This window comes from Parasteatoda tepidariorum, chromosome 1, assembly GCF_043381705.1.
Source record: "Parasteatoda tepidariorum isolate YZ-2023 chromosome 1, CAS_Ptep_4.0, whole genome shotgun sequence".
NCBI lineage: Eukaryota > Metazoa > Arthropoda > Arachnida > Araneae > Theridiidae > Parasteatoda > Parasteatoda tepidariorum.
The window spans coordinates 2,070,205-2,078,909 of NC_092204.1; the positions used below are offsets into that span (position 1 = coordinate 2,070,205).

Consider the following 8,705-nt stretch of genomic DNA (forward strand, 5'->3'; position numbering starts at 1 on the left):
ATAGCAAGTAATATATTTCTTTTATTTCACTTTAATGCTTTTGTACAATATTTTGTTATCAATTATTAATATTTATTTAGTTAGATATTTGCAAAACAATAATTAAAATAAGTGAAAATTTATTGAAAAAGTACAGCATAATTTCCTTTTTACTCATTGGTGACTTTGGTGACTATGTAATTCGTAAAAAATTTCTTGCCAAGTTCAGTTTTATTGAATTATATTCAAGGAAAACAGTTCTTAACACAGAAAAGCAAACTGGTTGTAAATCAAACTAAGTTAGTTTAGAGTCTACAGGTAAAAAGTTTCTCAAATTTTGTACCTCATATAGAAAATTTTTTTAATTGAGTAATATGAGGATTTCCAATTTTTGTAACAAAATGATTTGAAATAATTAAATTAATGATTTTTAAATCAATTTGGAAATGTCACTCGTTCCCTTATAAATTTACTTTGATTTATAAATTAAGACTTCTGATATGATTTCCTTAAAAACTAAAATTAATCTACCAAATCTTATATAGCAAAATAAATTACAGTAAAAATCCTAGAAATTTAAAAGTTACAGTATACCTCAAATTCGGCATGGTTAAAAGATGTCAGTATTCTAAATTTTATTCTAAAATGCAAGAATATTAAAATTTAAAGAAATAAAATAATAAGGAAAAAAATAGTAAGGAAGTAAAATGGTAAGGAAATAAAATAATAAGGAAATAAAATAATAAGGAAATAAAATAGTAAGGAAATGATGTTTTTATTTTGTAGAAGTTTCTCTCTTAATAGTAACAATTTTAAGTATTTTTGTATGGTTGTATATGTTTGGTTATCAATTAGTTAATTTTAAATACTGTTGAATAAATCCATTTAATTTTATTCTTTGTTTATTATGTATTTTTTCAAATAAGCTTCAATGTTTTTATTTTGGTAAAAACTGTAGTATTGTTATATTTTGCATTTAAGTAAACATTTTTCATGTTATTTTTTATAGGGTCTCTGGATTACGTAGAGAAAGCGATGAGCTGTTTTTGAAAGAAAAAGTGCCACCTCTTTCACTAGAACTTGTGAACAATTTATGCCTTGACTCATTAATATGCAGGTTAATATTTTTTGGAAATATCATTTTATGCTTTTGTGCATTTGTCGACAGTGAATCGAGATAATCCTCATTAGTTACTTAGAATAGTCTCAGTAAGGCATTTTAATTGTACTATTGACAGAAATTTTCAGTTTCTTCCTATACTTTTTACTTTTAACACAAAACAAGTACTTTGTTTTGGTCTTCAAGGCCTAATTGAAAGCCTTGCCATTTTGCAATTGAAAGATGATTCTCTATATACTAGTTTAAAAGCTAAATAACTTGTATAAGAAAAAAGGCTAATTGTTTTTTCTAACTGATAAGTTTTTTTATAAAGGAGATAAAAAAATTATAGCTTTCTTTTTTTGATTTAAAAAATGTTCTGTAGCCAAAGCACTTGCAGTTCGAGAATTTATTTAAAAATCAAAGATGCAGAAATTCATTTAGACTTAAAGGAATAGAACTATTTTTCTAAAAAGAAAATAAATTTTTTTTATTAACCTATAAACTGATACTATAAACCAAATGGTGTTTTACTGTGGCCTTTCAATGAAGGTTGTACTCCCCTAATCTAAATATTTTTTCACGTTATGTAATTTAATAATTGAAAACAAATTTCATGTAATAGCTTTCCAACACAAAAATATTTCATATTGATTGAATTTAAAATAGAAAAATTATCTAGCTGTATAATTTAAAAACAATTTTTTTTTTAACCAATTGCTTTTTTTGTGGCTTTTGAAAGAAAATTTGTCTTGTATTCTTTCAGTCTTGTGAGTACTCGAGATGAGCTTATGGTTACCACTCTAGATGGTAATTTTTGGCGGGTAAGATGAGATGCCAAATTAGATGAGGATTACACTCTAATTTTATACAATATCTCATTTCGCTTAGATCAGCTGCAATCTAGAGGTAAGTTTTTCTTTGTAACAAGAATTTAAATTCAAAAGATTCTTTCAATGTGCAAAGCATATTTATTCATTACCTTGTGCTCAATATACACTGAATTTTAGTCGGTTGACTTATATCAAATCAGTGGTTGTTCAAAGAAAAATTAGAGAGGTAAAGAAGCATAAGTGAGGTCCTATGCTCTTCTAAAGAGTAAAAAGGGTGAAAGAAGAACCTTTAGTTGAAATTTATTAAAGAGAGATAAAGTACAACCACCCAAAAAGAAAAAAAAAAATTAAAATAGGATCCTTGAGGTCCTTCAAAAATGATATGAATTTTTAAAATTTGCGTGTTATTATTATCTAATAACTTATTATTATTAACTAATAACTAATAATATTTGAGTTAAAAAAATTATATGGAAATGGTTAAACAACAATAAAAATCTAATAAAAAGCATGTTCAGAAATCAATGTGAATTTATGACGTAATTGTTATAAACCGAATGAACATTCGGTTTATAACAATTACGTGCATTTAAAATGAACCAAATTCACGTGTCATAATAGTCACTTGTCATTGTATTAAAAGCATCAGCATTAAAAAAGCTATGTGGAACAATCATAACTACAGAATTAGTGTGAATGTACAATAGAGTTGTTGAAAACTGTGCTCGTCAAAAAGGGATAACTCAAATTTGAAATTTGCTTATATTAAAATATTTTTTTTTTTAGCCATTACCATGTGTTTCAACAAACACATGGTAATGGCTAAAAAAACATTATATAACCTACTGAAAAAATTATCAACAAGCAACTTAGATTATTGTGATGTAGTCGAGATGAATCAAGCATATCAATAAGAAATAACTCAAATTAAAAAAATTTTGCGTTGTAGTAACCTCAAAATTTAAAAAATTATGTTGAAATGGTCGAAAACGATAAAAAAATATTCGTATTTACGATGAAATCTTTGTGCAAGAAGTGCATTTAAGATGTGTTGAATCAAATTTGAAATGCTTTTTTTTTAATAAGATTGTATTGAAGACATTGGGAATTTAAAAATAAAAATATATGAGAATCAAGCATGTAAAAAATTAATAACTCAAATTTGCATATTGTCGTAACACGGTAAACATAATGGAATTCAATAAGAAAATAAGACAGATTTAGGAGGAAATTGTCTCTAATGAAGTGCGTCAAAAGTGCTAATTCAAATTAAAAAACTTTTTTGTCATAATAAAGTCAATTAAAAATATTGGAATTTGATGAAAAAAGAAAATTTGTTGAAATGGTTGAAAAAATGATCGTAAGTGTTGTAAAATCGGAAACAGTGGAATTGTTTAAAACTAAACGCTTAAAAAATGACTCCTATTCAAAATTTGTGTGTTTTAGTAATACTGTATTAAAAATATTGAAATCTGAAAAACTATGTAGAAGTGCCTAAAAACGAGCGAAAAACCATATGGATTTTTAAAAAAATGGTGGAGATGGACCTTTTTGTTAATTAATTATTTTTTTTTAATTTATCGGGCAGGTATTCATAATTGAAGGTATTATTCAAAGTGCTAATAGGCGATGTTTTCTGCAAGAAACAATTACTTTTCTGTCTGATTCGAAGAAAGGGGAAATTTAGTTTAAATGAACAAAAGGGTAGATATTTAATTTGAATAAAGCTTAATGTTCTGACATTGGAAATTCAAAATAACAAACTTTTTGTAGAAGCAGAAAGTGATTAATGAGCAGATTAATTTGAAAAACAAATAGTGTGGATACTAAGTTAAATGAAACTTAATATTTCTCTTAACCTTTATTAAAAATGATGAAATCATAGCAGAGAAGCAATAAAGAAACTTAATCAAAGTTAGACTTTTTCCGAAGAGTTATCAGTTGGTGTTTTCAACAAAAAACAAGTACTTCCCAATAATGTGACACAGGTACGAATACCAAGATAAATGGTACCAAAATTTTAATGATTGTTTTAAAATTTTGTAACTTTTTTTATTTAAAAAAATGAATGTTTATCATTTTTTATTTATTTGATAAGCAAATATTATATAGCATATGAAAATTTTGGCTTTTCATTCATGATTTTCATGCTGTGCTGTGCAAACATTGCTTTGACTTGGAACAAAATGTTAATAATATTTAATTTTTAAAATCATTTTTTTTTCTGCGATGAATGTCATACTTTTTCTTCCACTTTTATCCAACTTCAGTTGTCAGTCATTTAAAAAAGTCGTTCAATCAAGGTTTTATTTTATTTATTTACAATAGCATAGTGCAAAGAAAGGGAACATTTTTACTGTGAGAGGCCACATTTAAATTAGGCATAGGTAAAGGAGGCCGCATAAGTTGATAAGCGCATATTTTGAAATTGAATGCGACTTTTTTTGAAATTATTATAGTTTTTGTTTAGTTTATCACTTTATTGCTTTACATAGAAATTATGCAAAAAACATTAAGTCATTTCTTGAAATATAATTTACAGTAAAATATAATCTTTTAATAAATAGCTACGTATGTTTGTGTATATTGCTACAAGCATATACAGATAAATACAAACCACCAACTCAACAACATACAGGCTGAGAGTTGCTATTAGTTAGGAAAATAGGTACTGCCTGTCACTCAGAACAGCCGCCATCACAGCGTTAGTGTATTTTAGAGCTGTGGCCAAAAATAAGAACAAAAGATTGATGTGAAAGGTGAAGTTTTAGACTTCCACTGCTTTTACCTGTGTTCCTTGGTCTTAAAGGATGGGTGTCTGATGTGATTGCCTTGTTTTTGATATTGTATTAGTGGTCGCACGCATTTGTGTGATGAAAATGCATGATGCATAGGTGTGGTGATTAGTACCATAAAATCTTCTTTTTAAATCGCCAGAAATTCTATTACACATATTAGCTGGTATTGTCTTTTTGTCATCGCTGAAGATGAATCGGGGATCAGCAGCAATAGCTTCATCAATGTAGCTCTAGATCTGTTTTAATTTTATTTATTGAGATTAATTGTTAATTGTATTCTTTTTTACTTGTCCAAGTACTAGGAAATTATTCTATTAACTGAATAAATTATTTAATAGAGAACAAAAACGAATTAATGAGTTTAAAATCTATGACAAAATACATAAGCCCTGCAACCTTTCAGGCCTAGGCTATCTCTGTCAGTGAAAATATAAAAAAAATGGTAAATGTTTCTTTGTGTATGATAAGATAATAGTTGTCATACTATCTTTTTTTTATTTATTCTCGTTTAACAGAAAAAGTCACATGCTATGATCATTATTTAACAAAGATCTATATAACTGTGACTGTGAACAGCATAAATTTTTTTTTTGTTGATAAAATCTGTGTAAATTTAATAAAAAAAATTAGGGAGGACGCCATATAACTATCCTAAATTTAGTTTAAATTGAAGAAATCATGTGTCTGATGATTTAGCATTAAAGAATTTTTGAGTTATGTGATCTTGACCCTTCCTGGGGATGTGACCTTTTCCTTTTATTATCTGTCATTTAATGATATAAAGCTCCTTATACGTGGAATATAACTTTAAATTGGATATTCTTTTTATTGGAGCATGTTTATTCTTGTTTTTTCTGTATACTCCTGAAAAGATTTCTCAAGACATTTCTCTGAAAGACACCTCATTTAAAATTGAAAGGTCCTTATTTAAAGTTGCAGTTGAGTTCACTTTAACTTTATAGTTTTATTACTACTATATACTTTTTACTTATCATATATAAATTTTTTAAAATAAAATTACAAATTTTTATTAATCAACCAGCTTGTTTATCTTTGTAAGGATCTGCTGTATATTGTTTACTATATATATTCTAATTTTAGGGAAGGATTGATGAAATGTGTTCAAGAACTTTCTGTTGAGATAGAAAACCAAGCCTCACTTCATGAAACTGAGTTGCAGATGCTTCAAGATCAGTTAAATCATTATAAAAAATCTGCTGATGACTTACAAAAGAAGACTATTGATTTGCAAAGTGATATCTCCTCTCGTAGTAACGATACAGCTAGATTTTCAAAAAAGATTTTAGACTTGGAAGGCCAACTATGCATAATTAAGGAGGAAGTAAGTTTTTAAATTACTATTTTCTCTTTTCCCCCCTCTTTTTCTTGTAATCTAAAAATGATTATTTATGTTCTAACTAAAGAAAATCATAGGGTTTGGTAGTCTCTTCATTTAGTAGTCGCACTATAATCACACTTTTTTGATTAAAACTTGCAAAACTGAAATCAGCTATTCTCATCTGCTAGCAAAACTGAAATCAGCTATTTTTCATAAGAAATAAATACTTAAAGATTTAAAATTCTACTGATTTTCCTTACTTCTATATATAGAAATCATTTTTTAAGATTTCTTTTGTTTGTTTTACTATGTCTTTTAAGTACCATTCAATAATAAACAAATATTAAATCAGTCATATTTATTTTTACACATTTAGTTGCATTATTATTTTTTTTTTACATTCAAATGTGCTATAAACTATTTTAGTGTTCTCTAGCAACTAGGGCTAGTGAAGCTAGCTTTAAATTGTTGAAACTGCATTTGCTTGAATGTTGAATAATTCTTAACTTCTCCATCTCAGTTTTATCTTTAATTTTAAGCAGTGGCCCTGTCAGGGCTGATTATGCTCCGTCTGGATTTTTCGCTAACAATTATCTGGAAGTTTCCGGAGATCGAAGGTCCAGATGTTTAAAAAAATCGTTGATCACAGAAGTTTCCGGAAATCAAATTTTCAAGGATGGAACTTAAAAAACAGTTTATTTTATTTGTTTGTAAGTGAGAACCAGATACTTTATAAGCTTATATTCAGGATTAATATTCATTTTTTATCAGTAAATAGTTATTATAATCATAAACTCACGAAGGAAAGACATGTTTGTAAATTTTAATTACTTCTCCTGGTCAACATCGGTATGTGTAAATGGTATTGGTATGTGTAAAATTTTAAATATATTTTAAGTAAACTAAGAAATATTAAGAAAAAGGAAAAAAATACCTTGTTTAAACCTTTTTTTTTCAATATAAACTGTTTTTATTAAACATATCCATCAAACAAACCATCATATTAAAAAAAATCGTGAAGTCCATAGCAGTAACTAACGAGAAAAAAGAAATATCGAAGACAAAATCATCTGCATCAAACTCTTCAAAAAAGGGTTACTAAATGTGAGTTGTCATTTCGAGATTCAGTTGCTGTAATAAATAATACTAAATTAAAAATATAGGATTTTAAAAACTATGTGGAAATCAATAGAAGTAACTAAATAAAAAAAAAAATTCTCCAGAAAAGATTACCAAAATGTTTTACTTCCCAAAGGAAAAATTTTTCTGCAAGAACTCTAACGTTTTGCAACGTTTTGTCTGTTTAATTGATTCTGCTACGGACGCAGGGATTTAATGTTCATCACTTGTTGAAAATAACTGAAAAGGAAGTGTGTTTTTACTTTAAATTGCTCTAGTTGCAACTTCCCATTAATCAATTGAGCATTTGGACTTGAGTTTACTTGTTTTGTTTCCCTCCCCTGCCGAGTAAAGTAATCAGGCCATAAAACAACAAAATTTGCATCATATTGTATGTTTTAAAACATGGATTATCATTCATTTTGTTTAAATTTCTTAGTTAATTTAAAGTTGTATTTCAATTAAATATATATAAAAAAAAACTAACTTTTTGGGGGGTTAAAAATCAATAATTAGTTATTAATTTTAAGTTTACGCTTGTATTAAAAATTAAGTTTTTAATGTAAGTTTTTTTTCATGCTATACGAAAGGGTTTTTTTTCTCTATTTTTTTTAAACAGGCTGCAGCTCACATCACTCAAATATCTTCATTAAAATCTAGTAATTTAAAACTAACACTTTCCCTTGAAGAAGCAGTGAAAAAGTGTGAAAACTCTGAGAAATCAATCAAAGAACTTTACAATGAAAAATAAAGTGAAAAAGTAAGTTTTCTTTTAATTTTGTTGTATAGTCAAATTCTTTTATTACAACACATGATTATTTTTATAATTATAGTGTTTAACAGTTGTTTCAGTATGTACTTGGTATTTAATATTTTATAATTATGGAATAATTTCACATTTTTTTTTAAATGTAGGCTAAATATGATCATGAAAAGATAAAAATGCAAGAAACTATTTCCCAGCAGGCAAAACTTATTGATTTTCTCCAAGAGAAAACTGAGAATATGGAAAAGAAAAAAAGGGGTATGTCAAGACTTTTTTAAAAATACTGTGTTGTACTTTAAAGATTTGAACTGTATTGAGTAAAAAGTTTACATTTCTTAAGAGTATACCAGAAGTTGTTTATGTGATCTATAGAAAAAAAAATGACATTTGTATCCTGGGAGCATTAAAAAAAAAAACATTTTTAAAAATGCACCTAGTATTCAAATTGATGAAGTATCCATAGAACCAAAAAATAAAATATTGATGAAAAGTTACTTAATTTTAGCCTATTGCTCGATTGTTTGGGAAGAAAGATGCACCTCAGCAACTTCCACAAAGCAGAGATTTGGAAAAAATGTTAGAAACTGAAAGAAGTCGTTGTCGAAGGCTGCAAGATCAATTGAGTCAAGCTAGAGCAGAAAAAATGTTATTGCAGAGACAGAGTATGTGAAGAATTGAGTATATTTTATTTGATCTGTATCTATTTTGCCATTATTACATAGTTTGTAACTCTCATTATTCCTTAAAGGGACTTCTTATATTTAATGTTATT

At 26.9% G+C, this 8,705-nt stretch overlaps 1 protein-coding gene across 1 annotated transcript in view; it reads left to right on the forward strand.

Annotated features, from left to right (window-relative positions):
- Positions 1 to 8,705, forward strand: part of LOC107451361 (citron Rho-interacting kinase-like) — a 26,772-nt gene that overhangs the window by 11,621 nt on the left and 6,446 nt on the right. Inside the window, exons 6-12 of the mRNA XM_043055380.2 lie at positions 938 to 1,096; positions 1,845 to 1,987; positions 5,811 to 6,051; positions 7,787 to 7,927; positions 8,083 to 8,191; positions 8,439 to 8,599; positions 8,682 to 8,705. The exon at positions 8,682 to 8,705 is cut by the window's right edge and continues 234 nt beyond it. The gene's annotated coding sequence lies outside the window, so the exon portion shown is untranslated. The remainder of the gene's footprint in view (positions 1 to 937; positions 1,097 to 1,844; positions 1,988 to 5,810; positions 6,052 to 7,786; positions 7,928 to 8,082; positions 8,192 to 8,438; positions 8,600 to 8,681) is intronic.